The 24,572-nt window shown below is 42.2% G+C and overlaps 1 protein-coding gene and 1 pseudogene across 1 annotated transcript in view; both read right to left on the bottom strand.

Moving 5' to 3' along the window:
* LOC149227656 (uncharacterized) overlaps positions 1-24,572 on the bottom strand; it is a 453,281-nt gene that overhangs the window by 154,507 nt on the left and 274,202 nt on the right. The window lies entirely within an intron of this gene.
* LOC149227657 (T-complex protein 1 subunit eta pseudogene) lies at positions 22,138-23,832 on the bottom strand (annotated as a pseudogene).

A 24,572-nucleotide genomic window follows, 5' to 3' on the forward strand; every position in this document is an offset into this window, starting at 1 on the left:
GGAATTTCTTCCTTAGAGAATTCCTAGCCAGGGAATTTGAATTCTCATTTGCTGAGCAACAACAAGGGGCAACAGATCTACTGACTCCAGCAGGGAGTGTGTAGGCTAGCCCAGCAAAAATGCAGAGGAGAGAGGAGGTCATTCGACTTTTTTGATTGGCAAAGATAGCAGTCAGTGGGTTGAGAGATCAAGATAGGTTGGATGGTGCATCCAACTATGTGATCTAGAAGGCGAGGATGTCATGCCTTCTGGATGAACATTTTCTCAAGATCTATGTCGATAGTGTGGTAGCTAAGCCTGCAGATCCAGATTCACTCAAAAAGTACAAGGGAGAGATGCCGAAGGCCAAGCAGATGATCCTCGACGAAGTGAAGTATCATGTAGTTTGTTACATCTCAGGCAAAGGGTCAGCCAAGGAGATGTGGGATGCCTTGTCCATGCTATATCAAAGATCTTTCGAGCAGCAGAAGATGTACTTGGCACAGAATATGAGATCCACGCAAATGTAAAAGGGGGAATGCATTGATTTTTTCCTTGCAAAGCTTCAGGAGACCCGTGACGAGTTGGCAGTTGTGCGGTCAACACCTCAGCCTACCGAGGTGGTAAGGCTGGCCCTAAACTCAGTTTCAAAAGAGTGGCAAGTATTTGTCTAGGGTATCCTGGGCAGGGAGAAATTGCCAGACTGGGAAGGAACGTGGGCCACTCTTCAGCAAGAAGAGATAAGAAGAGACTTAGTCAAGTGCAAACTTGACAGTAGCAACAGCAGTAGTGGGATGAAGCCCAAGGAGGAAGATGAGAATGCAACCCTCACGTCTAAGGGGAAGCAAGAGCAATGGAAGAAGAAGAAAGATATTTCGAAGATCAAGTGCTTCCAGTGTGGCGAACTTGGTCATTACGCGACACAGTGTCCTCTGATGAAGGAGAAGGATAAGAAGCATGATCTGAAGGCTATGTCTGCACAGATCGAGGAGGAGGAGTTTTCCATGATCGCCCAGAGGTGGGGTCATATAGAACTGTAGTTTGAAAGAACTGCAAATGGGCAGGATCCTTGAGGAGTCCACCTCTCGAATCAATACCTTGCTATGGGAGCCTAGATCAGAAGTAGGAGGATGGACCGAGTCAAATGGTGCAAAGGAGGGTCAGAGTGACAGTTGCAGTGGCTAGGAGCACCAGAGACTGAGTAGCACAGAGCTAGAGTTGGCAATAGTGCAGTTGGCACAAAGCAGAGTCAACAGCAACGCAGAAGCTTCAAAGGGTCAGCGTAGAGACTAGCAGCAGTCAGAACTCCAGCAACAGATGCATCATACTGAACACCAGTTCAGTAATTTGGGATGCTTTTCCGTTGTTGATGCAGTAGCAGCAGCAGTTGGAGAAGGTTGCAGTGCAAATGAAGTGTTGGCAGTGGCATTCCCAGCAGCAACACAGATGCAAAATTTAAAAGGGAGTTGTAGTATGGATGCAGTGTTGGCAGTGGCAGTGTAAGCAGCAGTACAGATGCAGCATTTGCGCAGTAGTTGGTGGGCAGTGATGTCAGACATCAACAAAGTAGAGGGAGATGTTACAGAGAAGGATGATGCTTCAATAGGTTGCATTACTAGAGCACATTCCTCGCTAAGAGGGAGTGTTGATTTCTGGTAGCATGGAATGTGCTCTAAGCCTCAAAATTTGGAGTAAGGCTTGGACACATGCATTCCCCAATACCTAGGAATCGTTTTGGGAAATTCCACCCAGAGACAGTTTTATTAAAATAATTAATTATTTTTAATGGGTGCCTGAGTCTAAACTTAGGAAATTAAAATAATTAAAGGGTATTAATCTAACTATGGGTGAAACTTCTAGAAAAAGACGAGGATCAAGCCAAATTGATCTGAGCCATTGATTAGGATCTGATCTGGGTCGTTGATTCTCGACTGGAGGATTATAAGAGGAGGTCTGATGGCCATTTGGAAAACACATCGAGTGGAGATCAGAAGGTCGAATTTTTGAAGCACAATAGTTGTGGGGGAGAGAATTCGAAGTGATCTTTTGCAGTGAAGGGCAAATATAGTTTTGGTTGGAGATCTCTCCTGATCCGGGAATACTCAACAGAGAAAGCAGAGAAAGATCTCGCAGAGGCAGTGCAGAGTTGGAGAGGCTGACACAGGGCCACACAGAGCCAAACAGAGACAACATAGAAGCCTAGAAGGAATCCATAAATTTGCTGGAGAATCGATTTCCAAAGCCAGAAGTCAGGGTGTGAGACTAGGAGGGTAGAAGTAGAAGTCTTAGAAGCAAATCGATCAGCCGGAAAGAGCGACGCAAACCCCAATAGCTGTGACGCAGGGCCTACGCAGTGATTGCGTAGAGACTGTGCAGAGGCAGCTAGGGGTTGGCCATTCAATGACTGGATCAGCCAGGATTGCCAGTGATAATGTGAGGTAATCTCACTCATCTCTCTTTCAGTAATATTCTTTGTACTGGATAGCCAGCAGGGCATCCCGAGATTGTATTCAAAATTACTACTGCATAATAATAAAACCCTCAGCTGCTGCACCGGTTTTCCCACACTGGGTTTTTCCAGAAACGTTTGTCCAAAAATAACTGTGTAGATGTGTGGGACGTTTATTTCTCTCTTGTGTTGTATTTAGTTTCCGTGGTTTTATTTGGTGTAGGTTGCAATGTATGTCTTTCAGTATTTGTCGTGGAAAACTATAAGTAACTTGTTCATTTAATTTAACAAGTAGGTGAAATGTAATCAATTTGCTGCAGTAGGAATCGAGTAAGATTTTTCATAGGTACATCCATCAAATGGCAGGTGTCATGTGAAATAGTGATGGAACGGAGTGGTGGCAATAGGGGAGGCTCCAAGCCACATGTCATGGTACAAGGGTAGCTATGGTGAAGGAAGCCCACACCTTGGGTGTATGAATGTAGGAGGGAGCAAACGTGGTACATGAGTTACCTCGGCCTTTGTTTTTCCACCATTCTTCATATGCCTTTTGCCTTTTATTTTTTTTTCTTCATTTTACTACTCGGAGCTCAAGGGGATAAGAGCATGTTGCATAAGATATAGTAGTGATTACCCCTTTAAGGTGGGGAGGGGTTGGGACAATCATGGGTTCCTTAATGATGCAAGGGGCACTCATAGCGGCCCTAAAAACCAAGTTGGTGGCCATAATGATGGGGGTAGAGCTCATGTTTGGCTTTTGTCCACCTGCTAAATTTTATTGTCCCGACCATCTTTTGCATTTTGTGGTACATTTCCTATTGTATGTGGCCATATTATGCTTTTATCTTTCCTTTTAGATGCATCAACTTCTAGGGCATCGTTCCAAGCCCGACCCAAGGTGTCGACTAGGGGAGGAGGAGGCTAATACCTTCTGGATACAATGGACAAATGTGGACCTGTTGACCACTAAATTTTCACTTGAAGACTCCATGCCCAAATATACTTCAGAACATTCTTGCACTATCAAACCTTCCAGAGTTCCAAATTTCATCAGGGCTTCTAAGCCCCCTTCTTCTCTCTTTCTTCATTGTACTAAGATTCCACAGTCCTGCGAGGACACTGTAAACATGACATTAGCATGATTACGAAAGCCATGTTACAGACCTAGGATGTTGAGAATTGATCAACAATCGAGTACACCTTGGAGTGTTTTTTTTACTTGGTTAATTATTCCCACATTTTAGCAGTGAGTAAGTTTCTAGGTTTTCCACTCACTGCATAACCCAAAGCCGGGGTGATGGCTTGAACATCGTGCCCCAAGTCCATCTTAGTGTCTAGAGTCAATATATATTACCATGCTAGGTCATCTCTGAAATTTCACAAAATTTGACTAGGTCTAAGTAGGATTTTTTAATAATTAAAAAATTCCCACAAAACGAGATTTTTTAATTAATTTCTATGTAATGATGTAAATAAGTGGTCTTAGGAAATGTTTGTGGCGTGTGATTACTCGAAATTCATCCTTAGAGCCCTACCATTATTTGAAGGCCCGCTTTGAGGGTCAAAAAACGACTTATAGTCCCTCAAAATCCAATTTTCCTAATGTTAGTGGCAAAATGAGGAAAAATTAAAAAGAAATTAATAATTGGAAAAATTTATAAATTTTTCCAAAGTCAAAATTTGTAATATCCCTAAGGAAAATTAACAATAAATACGGAAAGCAAACATAGACAAAAACACTGTGAAACAGTAATAAACAATCAAACCACAAATTGGCACCAAAAATTGTCTTGTGTACTCTTTTTATTAATGAAAAAGGGGTGTTTAATAAGGTGTTGGAATGAGTGCACCTGGGCTTGCTCTAGGCAAGCTAGCAAAGCCCAAAATGACAAGTGAGACCCTCCTCCAAATTGTTGCTATGTTGCCCAAGTACTGCACTGTAGATGCCTAGAAATGTGTTGTTGCTTGAAAGGATCTGCTACTAGGGCCCTCTCCACTGCTCAGAAAATTCTGAGAAATTAATCTCGGCCTCTCCTCAATAAACCCAAAATAACCCACGAAGGGTTTGGCCAAAGCTTGACCCCGGAAATTCGACCCTCTTTGGCTTGAGTGGCTCTATTGCTGGGCAAATCGACCCACCTGTAGAATCTGTTGCTAAATGCTCCAAAAATGCCTGCAATCCCTGTTAGAAGGCTCCCCAAGCCTTCCCTCCAAGTTTCCACCTCAAACTCCACTCACTCCTCAACCTCCCGGAGTGACTCTACCCAAGACTGCGCAGTCCCTGCGCTGCTGTAGCTTCCCCTCTGCTGTAGTATGGCCTCACTACTACTGGTATGATTCGGGACTAAGTAGAACTCCCTCCTTGGGCTGGCACTCGAAGTCCCCCGAAGCAAGGGCTAGGATCTCTGCTTGAAAGCACCCATGTGCTGAACAGCGCAAGTAGACTTGGCTCACTGCTCAAGCGTGCTATGTCAAGAGACAATTTCTGAAATGATAGATGAATGAGCCAAATGAAAGTCCCTTCTTCCTTTCATCAAGTTGCCTCCAAGATTGCCCATGTGGGCCCACATTGAACTCCTCACACCAATTCCGCTCCAATGAGAGCATACTCTCCATGTGGGCCGAAATTCCCTTGTGGTGGCCCCCACGCTCCACCAAGGCCGCAATCTTTCCTCTAACTCTAATGTTGGAGTGCCTCCTACGCCAAAAATCAAATGTGGGTCCTCTAAGCCCACTTCTCCTAAGTGTAACCATGTAATAAAGCAAAATTGATATTTACTTAGTAAAATACTAAGTAGGAATATCACAGTCCTCCCCGCCAAAACGTTGCTTGTCCTCAAGCAACTGCAATGAAGGATGTTGTAGTATCTTCTCCCCCTCCTAGGTGGCATCCTCATCCGGCAGATTCCTCCATCGGATCAAAAACTCCCTGATGACCCTGTTACGCAGATGCCTCTCCCTGGTATCCAAAATGGCCTCTGGTTCCAGCACCAAATGCCCCTCATCGTCCATAGGGGGTAGCTCTGTAGCTGTTGTAACATGTTGTCCCAGTGCCTTTTTTAGGCAAGACACATGAAAGATGTTGTGCACTCGGCTCCCCAGGGGTAGCTCCAGCTCATATGCTACCTCCCCCACCCTCCGAGTGACACGATATGGTCCATAGAAGCGGGGTTTGAGCTTCTTGACCCCCTTCTGTTTGAGTGTAGACTGTCGGTACAGTTGGAGCCTCAAGAATACCAAGTCCCCTACTTCGAACTGCCTCTCAACTCTGCCCCTGTCTGCATAAAGCTTCTGTTGGTTTTGGGCCATCCGCATGTTGTCTTTCAGAGCCCTCAAGATATCTTGGCTCTCCTGTATCCAGTCCTTTGCCCTTGGGGCCCTGCTGTCTCCAAACATAATGTCAGCGAAAGACAATGCATCGTAACCATACAGAGCTCGGAATGGTGACATACCTATGGACATGTGGTGTGTAGTGTTGTAGCAGTATTCACCCAAGTGTAGCCACCATATCCATGCTCTCTGTTGACCTGTCACATAGTTACGCAAGTAGCCCTCCAGCCACTTGTTAACTATCTTCGTCTGCCCGTCTATCTGAGGGTGGTAACTGGTACTCGAGGTGAGCTCAATACCCACCAACCAGAATAGCTCCTGCCAAAATCCACCCATGAATCAGCTATCCCGGTCACTGACAATGGTCTTTGAGAGACCATGTAGCTAAAACACCTCCCTGAAAAACAATTTGGCCACCTGTGAGGCCGAGTATAGGGATGGGATGGTGAAGAAGTGAGCACACTTCGTCAAGTGGTCCACCACTACGTAGATGCAATCTTTTCCCTATACTGTGGGCAACCCAGTAATGAAATCCATCAATAAGCTCTCCCATTTCCCCTCTGGAATGGGAAGCGGCTGCAGTAGACCTGTGGGGTGTGTCTACTCACCCTTGTTCCACTGGGCATGTGTCACACTCCCGGATATGCCTCAAAACATCATCCTTGAGGCCCTTCGATGTAAAGCGCTCTCTAATGGCCCGGTATGTCTTCATGAACCCTTGGTGCCCTACTAATGGTGAATCATGGGAAACCTCAAGAATCTTCTTCTTTAGTGGGGAGTTGGGTACCAAGTAGATCCGATCTCGATAGTAGATCACCTCGTTCATCACCTAATACTAGTCATCTGTCACCAACCCATCAAGGACCTCACACGTGAACTGGTCCTTAGAGTACTCCACTAGTAACTGTGCCCTCCAATCTAGGGCAATGCTCATCAAAGAAAGAGTGGCTGGCCTCCTGGACAACGCATCAACCACTACGTTGTGCTTCCCTTTGACATACTCAATGTCAAAGTCATATGCTTGGAGCTTGCTCACCCACTTATGTTCCCTCTCCTACAACTGTTTTTGCTCCAAGAAGAACCTGAGGTTGTTATGATTTGTCTTGACTTTAATCTTGTTCCCCACCAAATACTTCCTGAACTTGGCCAATGCATGCAAGATGGCCAACATCTCCTTATCATATATGGAGTACATTAGCTCATGGGGTAGTAGCTTCTGACTCTCGAAAGCTATGGGGTGCCCTCCTTGCATCAACACGGCCCCACACCCACTGTTGATGCATGACACTCCAACACGGAAGGCTAAGTGAAGTCAAGAAGTGCCAACACCGGAGAGCTACTCATCACCTCCTTGAGGCAATCAAATGCCTCCTGCATTGTAGTCGTCCACTCGAATGCCCCTTTCTTCGTCAAGTCTGTGAGGGGTGTTGCTAGTTGGGAGAAGCCCTTCATGAACTTCCTTTAATAAGTGCAAATACCTACAAAACACCTCAGCTCGGTCACATTCTAGGGCTCTGGCCAATCCCAGATAGCCTTGATCTTCTCCTCATGTACTCTCACACCGTCCACCCTAATGATGCGCCCTAGGTAGAGCATCTCAGTCAGCTCCAAACTCGCCCTTGGACAGTTTAGCATAGAATTGTTGCTCCTCTAGAATGCGCAGTACTGTCTCAAGGTGTTGCGAATGCTCCTCCCAAGTCCGGCTATAAATCCGTATGTCATCAAAGAACACTAGCACGAACTTCCTCAACTGCCCACAAAATGCGTGGTTCATGCATGACTGGAAGGTAGTTAGTGCATTGGTCAGCCAGCAAGGCATAACCAAGAACTTGAGGTGCCCATAATGGCACCGAAATGTTGTCTTTAGGACATCTTGGTCCCTCACCTGGATCTGATGGTACCCCGACCGCAGATCAATCTTCAAAAAGAACTTAGCTCCCCTCAACTCATCCATTATCTCATCTATACGTGGGATGGGGTAATGGTTCCTCAGTGTCTTCTTGTTGAGGGCCCGGTAATTGATGCACATACGTAAGGACCCATCCTTCTTCTTCACCAACACAACCGATGAAGCAAAAGGGCTAGAGCTAGGCCTGATATGCCCAAGTGCCAATAGCTCGTCGATGGCCCTCTCTATCTCATCCCGATATGCCTTGGGATGTCGGTAACGAGTGGTGATGACAGCCTACACTCCTGGTTCCAGTTCAATAGTGTGCTCAAACACCCGGTCAAGTTGTTGACCCAGTGGTGTGTCCGCAAAAACAACTGGATACTTGTCGAGAATAGCCTATATCTCCGGATGTGGTGGCTTGGGCTTGCCCCCAACCTCTGAGATCGTCAACTCCACAGCCCACTTAATGTCGCCATGTCTCAAATCGGCCTCCATCATGTCGGCCAACACAGTCTGTGGTGTGTATGACTGCATTCCCCGAAGCAACACTGACTTGCCATCTGGCCCCACAAACTCCATCTCCAACTTCCTCCAGTCGGTTGTAACTCTACCAAGCGAATAGAACCACTGGACTCCCAACACCACATTGGTGTTTGGTACATCTACTACAAAGAAATGATCTGTCATGGAGTAGTTTCCCATGGTCACTGTTAAACCTAGCACATAACAAGTGTGCTGCATGGTTCTGTCCCCAAGCACAAGAACTAAGAATCCCTCAAACTCCCCAGTTGTGATGCCTCTCCTTTGAACCAACTAAGCATCAACGAAATTGTGGGTAGCCCCACTGTCCACCAAAACTGATATACGCTACCCCTAAACAGTGCCTCTGATCCTCAAGGTCAAAAATTTGAGTACCCCACGCAGTGATGCAAGGACCCTTCCAAAAGGTGCAAAGGAAACTCCCCCTGGTGGTGGTGGTGGTTTGGTGGTCCTCCCTCCTGAGGTGTTGCGTTGTCATCTACACCCATCTCAAAATAGGTCTCATCCTCTGAATTGTTGTCAGAAAAGACCTCGATGTAGTGGGCCTTACCCGTTGCACATCTATGGCTTGGTGCCCACGGCTCCTGACAAGTGAAGCAAAGTTTCCTCCTCCTGAGGTCTCTACGGGTCCCCTCATCCAGCTACCCATGCCCCTGATTGACCCTCGGTGATGGAACCCTAGTGTCTTTCCCCCTCTGTTGGAAACCCTGTCTAGGGGGTTGTCTAAGGGGTAGTGGTGCTCGAGCACTAGGTAAGGCATCCTATAATCTGGGGCTCTCCCTACCACAGCCTGTAATGTAAAGGGCCTATTGGACCTCACTAACTCGCACAATGGCTCTGCTAGCCCATCCACAAACACGTAGATCCTCCTAGACTCCGACAAATCCAACACCATCACAGACAATCGCAGAAAATCAAAAATGTATGCTTTTGCATTCCTCATTTGCTTGAGCCTTGTCAGCTCCCCAAAATACTCCTTCAGATCTTTCCTCTCAAACCGCTCCAACACCTTCCTAGTGAAATCATCATAACCAGTTACTCCTACATGTCCTAATGTGGTCAGCCCATGGAACCACCAGCCATGGGCTTCCCACTCCAAATGCAGCGTGGCAATCTTGATTGCCTCTCCTTCCATCATTTAATTCAACTGGAAATAGACATCCATCTTTTTGACCCATGCCTTGGCCGAGCTCTTGGAGGACCCATCGAAAGTTGGGAGAAACAGCCTCCCCACAGTGCGTTGCAAGTTTGTCCCCTGCATGTAGCCTCCTCCACTCTGTCCCTTGGGCCTATTGTTGCCCTTCAATTGGCATAAATCCTTGAAAGTAATGGCCCTCCCAAAATTACGTCCATAGGACTGATACTCCAAGAAATAGTCCCCATAAGGTGCCTCCTCCTACTTTGTTGCCCACCAACTCCAGATTGTAGGAAAGTAGGAATGGTGGACCTAGGGAGTGTGTTCAAGATCAATGGCATGTTGGCATTGAGAGATGCATGGTGTTGCGTAGTGCCAAACCCTTCTCCATAGTGGAAATCCCCTCCCTTACACTTGTTTCCATTGCCATTTCGTTGGCCCATTCATTCAATGTTCTGGGATAAGTCCTACACTGCCTTCAGTAGGAGTTGGGAAAACTCCTTTTCCTCATTCCTTTTGTCTCCTTCATTGTCCCCCATGTTGGCTTCTTCTACCTCAGGCTCTGTAGTCACAGGATCAGGGGTAATTTCCAACTATCTTTCTTTGCTTTTGTACCTTTGCCTTTGGTATGTCACATTCTGCTTATCCTCCAGTGCAATAGACTGCGCTACTCCCACAAGTTGTGCTAAGTCTATGAGCTCTGATACCACTGTAATATCCCCAAGGAAAATTAACAGTAAATATGCAAAGCAAACATAGACAAAAACACCATGAAACAGTAATAAACAATCAGACCACAAATTGGCACCAAAAATTGTGTTGTGTACTCTTTTTATCAGTGAAAAAGGGGTGTACAATAAGGTGTTGGAAAGAATGCACCTGGGCTTGCTCTAGGCAAGCTAGCAAAGCCCAAAATGACAAGTGAGACACCCTCCTCCAAACTGTTGTTATGCTGCCCAAGCACTACGCTGTAGATGCCTAGAAATATGTTGTTGCCTAAAAGGATCTGTTGCTAGGGCTCTCTTCACTACTACAAAAATTCTTGGAAATTAATCTCGGCCTCTCCTCAATAAACCCAGAATAACCCACGAAGGGTTTGGCCAAAGCTTGACCCTGGAAATTCAACCCTCTTTGGCTTGAGTGGCTCTGTTGTTGGGCAAATCGACCCACCTGTAGAATCTGCTACTAAATGCCCCAAAAATGTCTACAATCCTTGTTAGAAGGCTCCCCAAGCCTGCCCCCCAAGTTTCCACCTCAAACTCCACTCACTCCTCAACCCCCCAGAGTGACTCTACCCAAGACTGTGCAGGCCCTGTGTTGTTGTAGCTTGCCCTCTATTGTAGTATGGCCTCACTGCTGCTATTATGATTTGGGACTAAGTAGAAATCCCTCCTTGGGCTGGCATTCGAAGTCCACCGAAGCAAGGGTTGGAACCTCCACTCGGAAACACCCATGTGCTGAACAGCACATGCAGATTTGGCTCACTGCTCAAGCGTGCTATGTCAAGAGACAATATCTGAAATGATAGATGAATGAGCCAAATGAAATCCCCTTCTTCCTTTTGTCAAGCTGCCTCCAAGATTGCCCATGTGGGTCCACATCGAACTCCTCACACCAATTCCGCTCCAATGAGAGCATACTCTCCATGTGGGTCGAAATTCCCTTGTGGTGGCCCCCACGCTCCACCAAGGCCGCAATCTTTCCTCTAACTCTAATGCTGAAGTGCCTCCTACACCAAATATCAAATGTGGGTCCTCTAAGCCCACTTCTCCTAAGTGTGACTATATAATAAACCAAAATTGAGCAAAATTGATATTTACTTAGTAAAATACTAAGTAGGAATATCACAAAATTTGACATGGAAATTAAGTGGAGAATCAATGGTGATATGGAAACCACGTAGGTCCCACCACCCAAATGCCAAATAAGCAAGTCAAGTGCCAAATTAGCCAATTCAACAAGCAGTTCAGAGGGCCCACAAATTACCAAGTGGTGGGGCAAGAATTGGGTGCTAGAAAAATTTATTTGATGAAATTTTGTTAAGTCTAAAGTTAAGAATGAGTGGGGAATGAACCCCACCTCATTCCCTCCCCCTTGGGTCTACGTATACCTAGCTAAAAGGAAATATGCACATGCCACAAAGGGACTCTACACACAACAAGTAATACTACCTTGATATGCATAGATTTGAAAGTAAAGTCCAAGGTTCAGTTAATGGAGAATTTTGTAAAGTTTGTCTCCTCTACTTTCCTCCATACAACTCATATGCACTACCACGAATGGAAACAGCTACACACACACCAGTGTAATTCCAATGCTGCTAGTAATCTACAGCCAGTATGCAGAGCAATGTTGCAGGAAACGTCCCCCCCCGGATCTAACCCCTGAAGCGCAGTCCGTACGGATGCGTCCAGAAAGCGCCTCCTGAAACACGCTTCTGAAATTCCGAAACACGTTTTGAACTGATAATGACGCTTTCTGGAAATTTCGGAAGTGTCCCTCCGAAACGCGTTTCGTACGGCGCTTCGGCTGTACAAAGCGCGGCGCTTCAAAGGCTGAATCGTACAGTTCCTGTACGATTCCATATGCGCTTCGGAAAAGTGCACCGCGTGGCTTAAGAAAATCGATTTTTTTTCTTTTTTTGTGAGTTTGCTTGTTGGGGGTGGATCCACCTTGGGTTAGGGAGAGGAATGAAGGCAAAAAAAATATAAAAAAATATAAATATAGCAGATGCTCCCTCATGGTAATGTTAAATTCTTAAAGTAAAAGTGACATTCTCCTTTATTTTTCATTTTCATCCTTTTACTTAAATTTTTAACATTACCATGAAATGACTCAGGATGTTTGAGAGTGGTTCCAGCATCATTGGACTTCATATGGAGAAAATAGAATTTCATATCCTATTCAAAATTCAGCAGATTTAACAGTTTTCAGGAATTCAAGATCAATGGGATTGTGGCATTTCATTAGATTATATCAAGTATGAAGGTATGCGATTAGCATTTAATCAAGAGCAACAAGCCCTATATGTACCCTAGTGTTGGTGGTGTTAATTGTTGAACTACTTTGTCACGCCCTTAGCAAAAAATTACCTTTCAATCAAGTCAAAATCATCGATCAAGTATGTTAAGCTTTTTCTACCATATTTTAAGTCTTGAATTAGGTAGTTTGATCAAAATTGGGCAATGTTGACTAATATCCCTAGACAATCGAGGTAGAGGCAAAGGCTAGACAAGAGGAGAAGAATCTAGACTCTAGATGGTTGATGCATCTAAATGGTTGATGCTCGAATAATTAATCATTAATGTACAATGGATGTTATATCTATCTTGATTTATGCAAAAATATGCATGTTTTCATGTCTTCTACAACTAATTCGGTATTTGGAATGTTTGTTTTGAGTATAAATGCAAAAAATTATAAAAATATATGTATATATATAGCAGACGCTTCGCTTCCTAGATTTTTGGAAAATGACGCTTCCGCGTCCCTGCTTCCAAAAAAAGTCCCCGTTTCGTCCCCGCTTCGTGCAACATTGATGCAGAGTGATTAAGGTGGTACGCAGGCAATTTGAAGACACAGGATTTGGATGTTGTTTTGGTTGTGATTTATGCCATATTTCAAGGGATTTTGCTCCACTAATATTGCATTCGAACCACACTTGGCAGCTACAAAAGATATGATGGGCCCGCAAGGTATTAAATTCAGAAATTTTTTGACAGTGATCTATAATAGTTGGTTACACTTGGCTTGATGCTATCTCACACATGGAAAATCGACTTCTAAACTTGGCATTTGAGTTCCAATCATGCAATTCGAATTTATCTTGAGATCTTCACCATTCTCCAGATTTTATCTCATTCTCTTATTTAAATGAGCCATGGGCTCTATTGCAATCATCTTGGAACGAGCTATTATGCTTGGAGAGACTCTACTGCAATTTGTATTCACTTCTTTCATGCTATAATAAAATACTTTGGGGTACTATTTTGTGTTGGTGTTCTCCTTCTATGATTGTGAGGTGATATTATTTCAACTTCTATGCTTCATTTTCTACATGGATTCTAGATTGTATTAGCTCTCATTTTGCCATTTTTTGGTTAATGTATGTAAGTTACCCTGCATAAATTTTGGATTAGAGAAATACTCTAGGAGGAAAGGCACTAGAAGATTCAATTCAAATCTCTCGCCTTCTCCTCTATTGTACAATCTAATCCCTTTGAGCATGCTAACATCTTTTCAAAGTGTGTAGAAATCTAATGATTTGTTGAAGGATTTTGGGCGTGGGGTAACTCTTCATATAGACAAACTCACTCTCAAAGACAAGAGTAGAAGGACCCATATCAAGTTTCTCTCAAAGATCTCATCAAAAGAAATCAAAGAAGGGGGTTTTCTTTACCTTAGCTTGCTAAGATCACAAAATTTAAATTCAAATCTTTCTTGATCTATATTATGCGCTTTAGTTGAACTTATCTAGCTTTTGAGAGCTTGTGGAAAGGTCTAGCTTGCGTAAGAGAGGAAGTTTCTTCTTCCTCTTGTTACATGCATTTGTTTCATATTGTATACTATCATTTGTGAATAGCCATTATACTAACTTGTTTTTCTCTCCTCTTGTGTAGATTTCTAGGAGGATTGGAGGGTTTCATTTAAAGGAGCATTGTTTGAACATCAAAATTGTCATAGAAACCATTTCCTTTCTTTCACTTTCCATTGCAAGGAGTTTCCTCTTGAAGACCCATTGGTTGAGAAATTATTCCCTTTGAGAAAAGTGAAGTTTCCCATTTGGGACTTCCTATTGTATCTTGCTCCAAGCATTTGTAATTGTTCTTCCATTTGCATCTAGTTTGTTTGAGGAGTATTGCTCTTTGAGCTCTTTGTAAATCCCCTCAAAGCCTAGGTCCTCTTTCCATTTGAGGGCTTCTTCATTTTAATAACATAAAAAAGTTTCTTTGAGTGAGCTTGAGGATTATCCTCTTGGCATCCCACCCCTCTCTTGGGAGAGGATCCTTTACATGTCTGTGATCTGAATTTTTGCTTAAGTAGATTTAATTTTCTGCAATTTTATTTTCATTTCTCACGTGCCACGGATTTAACATTTCACACTCTCACTTGGGTTAATTGAATAGCTCCATTTCTCACTTTACATTGTCCTTTTGGAGAAATTTTAGATCTCATTTTGCAGCTGATATAACTCTGATTTTGTAACTGATATAACTCATTTTCTTGCTGATATATGTTTCCACTCATTACTTATTTCATAGTTCTTACTCATGATCATGTTCATGTTAAAGGTTGGATGCCCAAATTTCTACTGCAACAACTAATCAAGTTTCTCCTACTTGTTAATTTCTGAATCAAGTTACTGTTTCCTACAGTAAATATCGAAACTAATACACTGCAGTCTACACCATTTAAATTATAAGGGGAAACAAGAAACTGAACAGGAAAGAGATACAACACATCTACAGAGTTATTTTTAGACAAATGTCCCCAGAAAAACCCAATGCGGGAAAACCGGTGCAACAACTATGAGGGTTTTATTGTTATGCAGTAGTAATTTCTGCATACAATCTCAGGATGCCTTCCCAACAATCCAGTTACAGAGAATATCACTGACAAAGAAATAAGTGAGGTTACCTCACTCTATCAATGGAAATCCTGGTTGATCCAGCCACTGAATGAACTGCCCCTAGCCGCCTCTGCACAGTCACTGTGTCAGCCCAGCGTCACCACTCTAGGGATTGCGTCACTCCTCCTGGTTGATCGTTTTGCCTCTGAGATTCTAACTTCTGCTCTCTCGGTCTCACACCCCGGCTTCCAGCTACAGAAATCGATCTCCTCAGCGAATCTTTGGACTTCCTCAAGGCTCTGTGCTACCTCTGTGTGGCAATGTGTGGCTCTGCGTCAACCTCTCTAGATTTTTGCTGCCTCTGCTAGATCTCTCTCTCTCTTCTCTGTTGAGTATTCTCCGACCAGGAAAGATTTCCCTTCAGATACTATCCCTGCCCCTCACTGCAAAAGATCACTATCAAAAATCTCTTCGGCAGTTGCTCTACTTCATAAAATCGAACTTTTGATCTCCCCTTTGTGTGTCCTCCAAGTGACCCTCAAGCCTCTTCTTATATCCTTTTGTTGGACAACCAACATCCCAGATTAACTTCTAATCAATGGCTTAGATCATTTTGGTTTGATCCTCGTCTTCTTCTAGAAGTTACACCCACAGTTTAGATTAATACCCATTAATTATTTTAATTTCCTAAGTTTAGACTTAGGGTCCCATTAAAAATAATTAATTATTTTAATAAAACTGTCTCCAGGTGGAATTTCCCAAAACAATTTATGGGTATTGGAGAATGCATGTGTCTAAGTCTCCCTGCAAATTTTGAGACTTAGATCACATCCAATGCTACCAGAAATCAACACTCCCTCTTAGTGAGGAATGTGCTCTAGCAATGCACCCTACTGAAGCATCACCCTATTCTGTAACATCTATTTCTGTGTCGCTGATGTCAGACATCTTGTCCACCAACTACTAGGCAAATGATGCATCTGTATTGTTGTTGACCATACCACTGTCAACACTACATCCGTACTGCAACTCCCTCTCAATTCTGCATCCGTGTTGCTGATGGCACTACCACTGCCAACTCCATCTGCACTACAACCTTCTCCAACAGTTGTTGCTACTGCATCAGCAACAGAAAAGCATCCCAAATTACTGATTGGTGTTCAGTATGCTGCATCTCGTTGTTGGAGTTCTAACTATTGCTAGTCTCTGCGCTGACCCTTTGTGTTGTTGCTAACCTCTCTTCTGTACCATCTGCACTACTACCAACTCTGATCTGCGATGCTCAGTCTTTGTTACTATTAGTCACTGCAACTATCACTCCAACACTCCTCTACACCAACTGACACTGGTCCATCCTGCTACTACTGATCTGGGCTCCCGTAGCAAAGAATTGATTCGAGAGGTGGGCTCCTCAAGGATCCTACCCATCTGTAGTCTTTTCGAACTATACCTCTAAATCTCCCCATCTCCCTCTTGGAGATGCTTGGGTTGTCACGATGAACTCCTTCTCCTTGATCTTCGCAGCTACAACCTTCGGATCATGCTTCTCATCTTTGTCCTTCTTCCTAAGAGGACACTGTGTTGCATAGTGACCAAATTCACCACACCTGAGGCATTTGATCTTCGAAACATCTTTCTTCTTCTTCCGTTGCTCTTGTTGTCCATTGGATGCGAGTGCTACATTCTCTTCCTCCTCCATGGGCTTCGACCCACTGTTGTTGCTTCCGTCAAATTTACACTTGACCAATTGATGAAAACTTGACTAAACTGAGAGGGGGGGGTGAATCAATTTAGTATATTTATGGACATTAAAATTAAATTCATCAATCTCATTAACTGAACCATTAGATAAGCAGCTTAACAAATGATGACCAGCAAATTGAATATGTGAACAACAATTAATAAGCAAACCAAAACATCATATCAGCACATAATAATGACACATATTGACACCAAATATATGTGGAAACCCATAAAGGGAGAAACCACGATTTTATTATTGTTGTGATGCAAAGGCAAGCTCCTACTCCTTATTACATCTGATTTTTTGTAGGATCCAACCTACAGGAGGCTACTACCTCAATTTTCTCCAAGCTGCAACATACAAGGAAGCTCCAACTCCCATATGTTTTTTGTAGGCTACAACCCACAGGAGGCTCCTGCCTCAACTAGCTCCAGCTGGATATTTATCAAGCCACAACTTGAAAGGAAACTATCATCCCCTGATGCAAACAAGAAACGAAGTGTTGGTTTACCTAGTCATAAATTTTGCATGTCTCCCTCTTCATTTCTGCCTATTCTTCCCTTCAAATCTGCATCACATTAGCTCCATTTGTGCCTAGTAACTAATGCATAATAGTTCTATCAGCTCTCTCACATTCTGCCATCTCTAAATTCCCCAATGCCTTCCAAAATCACATATTTTATAAAGATAGTTTGTTGGTTGTTTGTATCCCACATAGGAATATGAAGTGAATAGGCTTGACTCTTTGCCTTCCACTCATTCATTTCCAAACTCTTCATATCTTGAATATTAGGACACAAAAATAAATAATCCATCCAATATTAATTTCAGCCACATGTAATCATTAAATGCATCAACCTAATGCCAACAACAAATATCAATATTTATCATTAATGCATCACAACAATCTTTGCAACATATTTGCCTTTGCGTTGGAGTCTTGCCTTTGCATCACAACAATTAAGCTTAATCAACAATTTCACATCACAAATTCTTCAATATAGTAATCTCTACAACATTATCAAAACATTTTAATGTATCACAACTCCTCCTCCTTCTTCTTCTCCTTTGCCTTCTTTTGTTGTTTGCTTCTCCTTGTATTGTTGTTGCTCCTTGCATTGTTTCTACTTTGTTATTTGCTGCTCCTTGCATTGCTGCTACTCCTTGCCTTATTGTTGCTCCTTGCATTATTGCTACTTTGTTGCTCCTTTGCTTGTTGGTCTTTGTGCTGCTCCTTTGCTATCAAAGACAAGATTGCCAACAATCTCCCCCTTTGGCATTGATGGAAACACATTCGTCCTCCCCCTTTTGTCTTGAAATATGTTTCTCATTGCTGCCCATAACCTCTGCTTACCTCCCCCTTTGACATCAATGGCAAGGGGTTATAGATAACTTGTAGCCTGTAAAGAGTCCACAGTGTAGTTGTCATCATTGTTTTAATGCTTTAAAACCTGCAATGTATTGTTTTGCATCATTCGTTGAATGCTACTCCTGATGGTTTATTAGAGCTTCTCCAGATTAAATGAATGTTGCTCCAGAAACATTGCTCCAAATGCGCTTCAAAAAATTTTAACATCATAAGAGTGCTGCAAAAGTTTGTTGTGAGAACACTCTATAAAATATTGCAAGGATATTGGTGAGAGAACCCTTTGTAAGGAAAGCATGGCATGCTTGATTGGGGCTTCCTTTACAAACCTAATTGTAATGATAACTGAGACCTTCTTGCTACCACCAACTTGTAGTTTGTACACAATAAATTCTGGAAATTTAAGATCAACAGCAATCGTATGATGCTCTATCACTCAACCACGCAATATAATTTTGAAATGGCTTGGCAACTCAAGATATAATATAGAGGTATATAAACGAAGAGAATAGCGTAGGCGATTTGAAATATGTTGTTCAGTGACATCCATTCATATGAACAGAGCCTTGCCAGATTGGTCATGTGTAGGGGCAGTTGCTAGAGGAAAAAGAAACCAATGAAATGTCACTAATCCCAATACAGGAATAAGAATGTCCTTGCTATACAAAATCAAGGCTAATGTGCTCCTTCAAATTATAAATACAACACATGGGTGTTTGAAGTAAAAAGTATTCGTGAACAACACATGGGTGTTTGCAGTGAAAAGTATTTGTGAACAGTGACTCCAACAAGCACTATAAAACAATGTATTCTAATGCATAAAACCAGTAGAGATATGCGACCCCAGATAGAAATATATTCATTTGTGTTGTAAGGGAAGAAGACATTGTGGCTAAACCAACTGTCTAAGTCTCAGTTTATGACATCCCCGTGACAACGACTTCAGCCTCTAGCACGACAATCATGACAGTAGGGTAATGGATGAGTGCAACAACATAGGCCGGCTGGTAGGGTGAGATGCATAACCAAACATCTATCAACTCACAATCTCCTTGTAAGGGTACTTTCTTGTCCAAAACTTTATTGTCTTGATAATAAGAAGAAATTGCATGTCTTATTATAGCTCGCGAAAATAATTATAATTATAGCACAAGAAACAAACCAACAAACACCTCTTGGATCCTAATAGATTCACGTTCTAAAAGTGAAAACAATACTTGAAGAAAGAATTAATGAACTCCACTGGATCTAGATCTGGATCTGGAAATCATGTGGGCTCTGCCCGCGGAGGTTCGGATCCTGTCGTGCACGCCAACAAGAAAAATTCAATCTTGTTTTTATAAAAATTGTATTTAGCCACAGAATAGCACCTCATAAACCAAATAGTAGTACTTCAACGTTCAAACACTACATGAATGTATTAAATGATTCTGCAGCTGCCAATCCTAGCATTCGCAGGGCTACCATGAATTCCTGCAAGAGATTCTTCACAACGGTCACAAAACATGGATGTTGTCAGCTTGGTGGAGGGAATGCGTTCTCTACTTTCTGGGCCAATGCAACTTTAAACTTTTGCATGACTTCTTTCAACTTCAGCCAGAGCGCAATCGAGCATTATTTCTAGTCTGGATTTCGGACTGTACGTAATAAATACATGCATTGATAGATCCCATTAACATTAATTAGACCGATATTTATGAATGGATGACCGAGCACACATAGAGGGATAAGTGCTAGAGAAAAGCTCAACTTACTATAATGCTATGTGTCTGCGAGTAAGAGACCAAGTCCAAACAAAGAGAAAGGTGCACTGAACCCAGCTTTCTCGAACCCCACATAGCAAATACCATGTACCCTGCAATCAAGGAAGTCATCGATAACGACCACTCACATTGCCTTATTTTTTATGCATTAGTCGTGCTCGTGCTTGAGTGAACTCTTCCAGATGGATTCCATACTTACTATGTGGTATGATGTGTTGATCAGTGGTTGTCATTGATGTCAACCCAAGCAGCACCAGGGGCTACCCCGATCTTGCAAGGGCATTTTGACTTGACAACTCATATTATTTTGCGTCAAAGATCTTCTCGATGGATTCTACCCGTCGAGATGTTTCCGTTGATATATGGCTCCCGAATTCCATGTAAAACAGGTGACATTGGGAAAATCGTCATAACTTTCTCTTTGAGCATTGGATTCAAATTTCATAAATAGTCACAGAAAGAGGACGGACTGTAGTTTATTGAGTAGCATTTTCAGGGCTGAAGGTCTCAACAGTGACACGTGGCACTTCATACAACTTCACTCTACTGAACTAGTATATAATCAGGTCATCGTGGGAGATTGGGCATAACTCTTTCTTGAAGAATCCAATATTGATCAAACCTATGGGGTTGGAAAGAGGACTCAAAGGGCTACCACAGGACGAAATTTCAGACCCTGGAGATCCGAAATTACATAGATACAACAAATTCAATATCGAGCTCCTAGAAGGCAAGAAAAAGCATGCATTCAAGGATCACTGCAGTAAGGACCACACATCAACAGTCAAGGGTAAGTCTCCTACAGCAAGGTATGTATGATTAGTGTTTACATTTGAAATATGAGTATCATCTCTGACATATGTTTTTGCAGGACAACGTAAGTACATACAGGGTCTCGGTTATATCTCTATGTCTCTATATGTCACAGTTAGTTTTGATACCACATTTCGAATGTCCTATTCTTGATACTACACATTTGATGCTACATATTCTTGATGCTACACCAAGTCTGCTAAATCTATATGATGTTGTAAGTTCATGTTACTTGTCTTGTCATAGTTGATAGAATGGTCTCTATTGTTGTACTTAGAACTTGGTCCATCACAAGTCTAGGGTTTGTCATCAGTTTTTATTGTATATATCTTTAGGTCAGTTTTGGATATAGTCTTGCATAGAGTCCAGGCCTATATCAAGAGTGGGAGTCTTTATCTAATGCTACAGCAAGTCAACAACAAAAGTGACAAGCACACTTCAGGTACGCATTGTAATTTTAATTTGTATTTATTCATTATTATGCACTTACATGTGTTTTGTAGGCAGAGGTAAGTTGAAGGGTATTTTGTTTTGTTTTGGGATTGGTTTTGCCAGGCAAATTTTGCATGCAAGTAGAAGAAGATTCACATACAACTTCAAGCAAGAATTCAGGAGCAAGAGTATCAAATCAAAGGAAGCATTGCAGTGGGACATCCTTTGAAGACATGACAACCATTCGTATATTGTGAAGAAGTGTCAAGGCCAAGAGTCATCATTGTAAAGTTGTAAAAGAGTCATTTGTAAAAGTGTCATCATTGGAAGAGTCATTATTGTAAAAGAATCAATCTGCCTAGAGTCGAAAAGGCATTATTGGGAGGTATAAGAGTCTCTGTTGGGATGATGTCATGGTTGGGTTGCAGGTCATAGTGTGATTGGGTGTTCAGTCAAAATCATTGTAAATCATATTGTATCGTGGATCGTTGTCCTTGGTATGGGAATCCACACTCTTGTCTCATTTCAGTCATTATAGGGTGGCAAGGAGGTGCTAGGCTGGTGCATGAAGTCGCCTACAGGTTGGAGCCTGTGAACACTTCAGGGTGGTAGGTTGGTCTAGGATGTTGGGGCATCCATTCAGTTGACTACTGAAGAAACCAAGGCGTTGGGGCATCCTTCTAGTGGGAGCTGGAGAAGAATGCTTTTCTAGAATTCTAGGAAGTTGTTGCTTTCATTTCAGTTGGGGCTGAAGATTAAAGAATTTATTAGAAAAGCGTTCAATGGTTTTTGACCCAGAGGGGGTTTTCCACCTAAAATTCTTGTGTCTACTGTGTTCTTTTATTTACTGTTATTACTTCATAAACATTAGTAATAATTGAAGATTAACTAATGCTCTAAAAAGATTTAAAAGTGCTAATTGCTAAAGGAATATTAATTCACCCCCCTTTTTCCAACATGATGAATAATCATTCATTCAACTATATATTGAATATAGCACTTGAGGATTATTTGACCGGAAAAGGATTTCATCTAGCATCAAAAGACTTGTCACTATGAGAACACAATAGATGCTTTTGTAGTATCATACAAGTCAACTGTGTTATAGTAGGAATTGGAAGTTGTGTCATCGCCTGCGCATGCCTCGACCTCGACCACGGAAGCCACCACCACGACCTTGTCCAGCCATTGCATTTGCTGCCCCTTCTCCTTGAGCGCTCTTAAACTTTGGATTTTTCACCATTTCATCCACACTCAAAATTAGACAAGCAGCTTCTGTGGCAGCATTGATTGCATTTATCTTTACAACAGTAGGCTCCCATACAAAGTTTGCAAAAGAATCAGCAATACCTCCTGCATTGATATCCACTCCATAAGGTGCACCCTCACCAGATGGGAAAGCGTGCTTCTGTGTCAACTTGTTTAGCACATTTGTTGCATCAAAACCAGCATTTTCAAAGCGCTGGCATGGAATAACCTCAAGAGCTTTTGCATAGGAATTGATAAATAATTGTGAGTTTCCTGCTATGATTCGAGCATGTTGTCTTAAATATCTTCTAATCTCCATATCAATTGCACCACCACCAGCAACAATGGTATAATTCTTCATTGCTCTTTGAACTATCACGATGGCATCATGCAAGCTCCTCTCTGCCTCATCAATGAACTGGTCTGCACCACCTCGTAAAACTATTGTTGCAGTCAGGCCAGATGGGCATCCACTGAATATATTGAATCGCTCATTGCCAACTTGTCTTTCTTCAAAAATTTCACAGGTTCCAAGTACCTCAGGCACAATGTTGTTCACAGAAGTTTGCACTAATCCACCAGTAGCAGCAGCAACATGCTATAGATCTTCCTCTGTTACATGCCTCGCACAGAAAATATCTCAATCTGCAAGGTATTGAGTTGCCAAATCACCAATCGCCAATTGAGATAGCGCAGTTTTAGCCCCACCTTTTACACGTGTCCATTTTATCATATATAATATTCCATTCTGCATCTACAATTGATTGATATTTTGTTGGATCTAACAACCTGACATTTGCATTTTCCTTTTCTGATTTAAGCTCCAACTCAACATTTAGAAGAAGAATTTTAGCGTTCAGAAATTTCTTTGGTTGTTTTTCAAAACCAACATATGAAAATGTCCTTTTAAAAGCAACACCCTTCACTAAATATGAGTCATGCATGTTTCCTCCTTGTACCTTTTTTATGCCTATCATATTCAATCTATCTTCATGACCAATTGAAATAACTTCTTCAACAACAATCTTAGCAAAAAAAATCCTTCTCCCCACCAATAAGTTTTGATGAAAGTGTAGTTGCAGCACATTTCTCCAGAAGACCCTCTTTTCTTCAATACTCTTTCCTTCTATACTAATAGCAAGCTCTTTAACTTTGTTGATTGCCAAATAAGTTGTTGTCTGAAAGCTTCAAATAAGGTTCTGAGGATGGACTCCATCTTCAATAAAAGGTTTTCCCTCTTTCAAAAACTCTCCCGCAAAAAGTATGAAAGTTGTAGTTCCATCGCCAACCTCAGAATCATAAGATTTAGCAATGTCCATGAGAATTTTAGTCGCAGGGTGAACAATGTCGAGGAGCTTCATAATAGTCACCCCATCATTAGAAATTGTGGTAGTGCCCTTGTCGCCATGAATGAGCTTGTCCATGCCTCGCAGGCCGCGTGTGCTACGCACAACATCGACAATGGCCACGCATGCATTTATGTTGTTGATCAGCTGAGCCTTTCCCTGGGAAGTGTCTGTGCCTTCCTTGAGCAAGATTATTTGGGGTTGCAGCATGGTCGACATGGCGAAAATGAAGAATTATCAGTGGACCGAAGATAACTTAGCTTAAAACCCTGGTTCCTGATGAAGTGTCAAATCTTCCCCTGGTCTGAAATCTATTGTCATCTATTCTTGCATGATGAAGATAGTGAAAGTTACATAACGCATACCCAGGAATTGTCATAAGGTTTCAGATTTGGTAGGTAGAGTAACATTCAACTTTTCAATTGTCCTTTAATGCCCATCACACACACTTTGCAATTGACACAATCCTCTCATCCATTGCCTTGGAATAATCTGCCACATGTTTGCACTATAATTCTATCATTGCACACTCAGATTTGCATTAACATTGCACTGTCATTTCATTATCATACCTCTAACGCATATGTCATACGGTTACACCTTTCAGACTATTATTTTTGTTGCATTTGATTACAAATTTTTGTTGGCATAGATAAGGTTGGTCCAATGTATAGTCTGACATTAACATTCCACATTCATAATGTTCCATAACACTCCAACCTAATTAATTGAGCTCTTCGTAATCATGTGCCCGACCTCAGAACAGCCTCTGTTGTTAGGATTCCAGTAACGTATAGAACGCACTGTCATGAGATTTGATATTTATACTTTGCGCATCTGACACACTATAAGCAACTGCAATTTACGCTCCATAGTATGACTGGGAATATATATTTTTTTAATAATGAATCCTTGGAATAAGTTTTTTTTTTCATTCATCTTCATTTTAATTCTTGGTGTCGCTATC

The sequence above is a fragment of the Pinus tabuliformis genome, chromosome J, assembly GCF_031772625.1.
Source record: "Pinus tabuliformis cultivar Carrire ecotype Pingquan chromosome J, CPIR1, whole genome shotgun sequence".
Taxonomy (NCBI): domain Eukaryota; kingdom Viridiplantae; phylum Streptophyta; class Pinopsida; order Pinales; family Pinaceae; genus Pinus; species Pinus tabuliformis.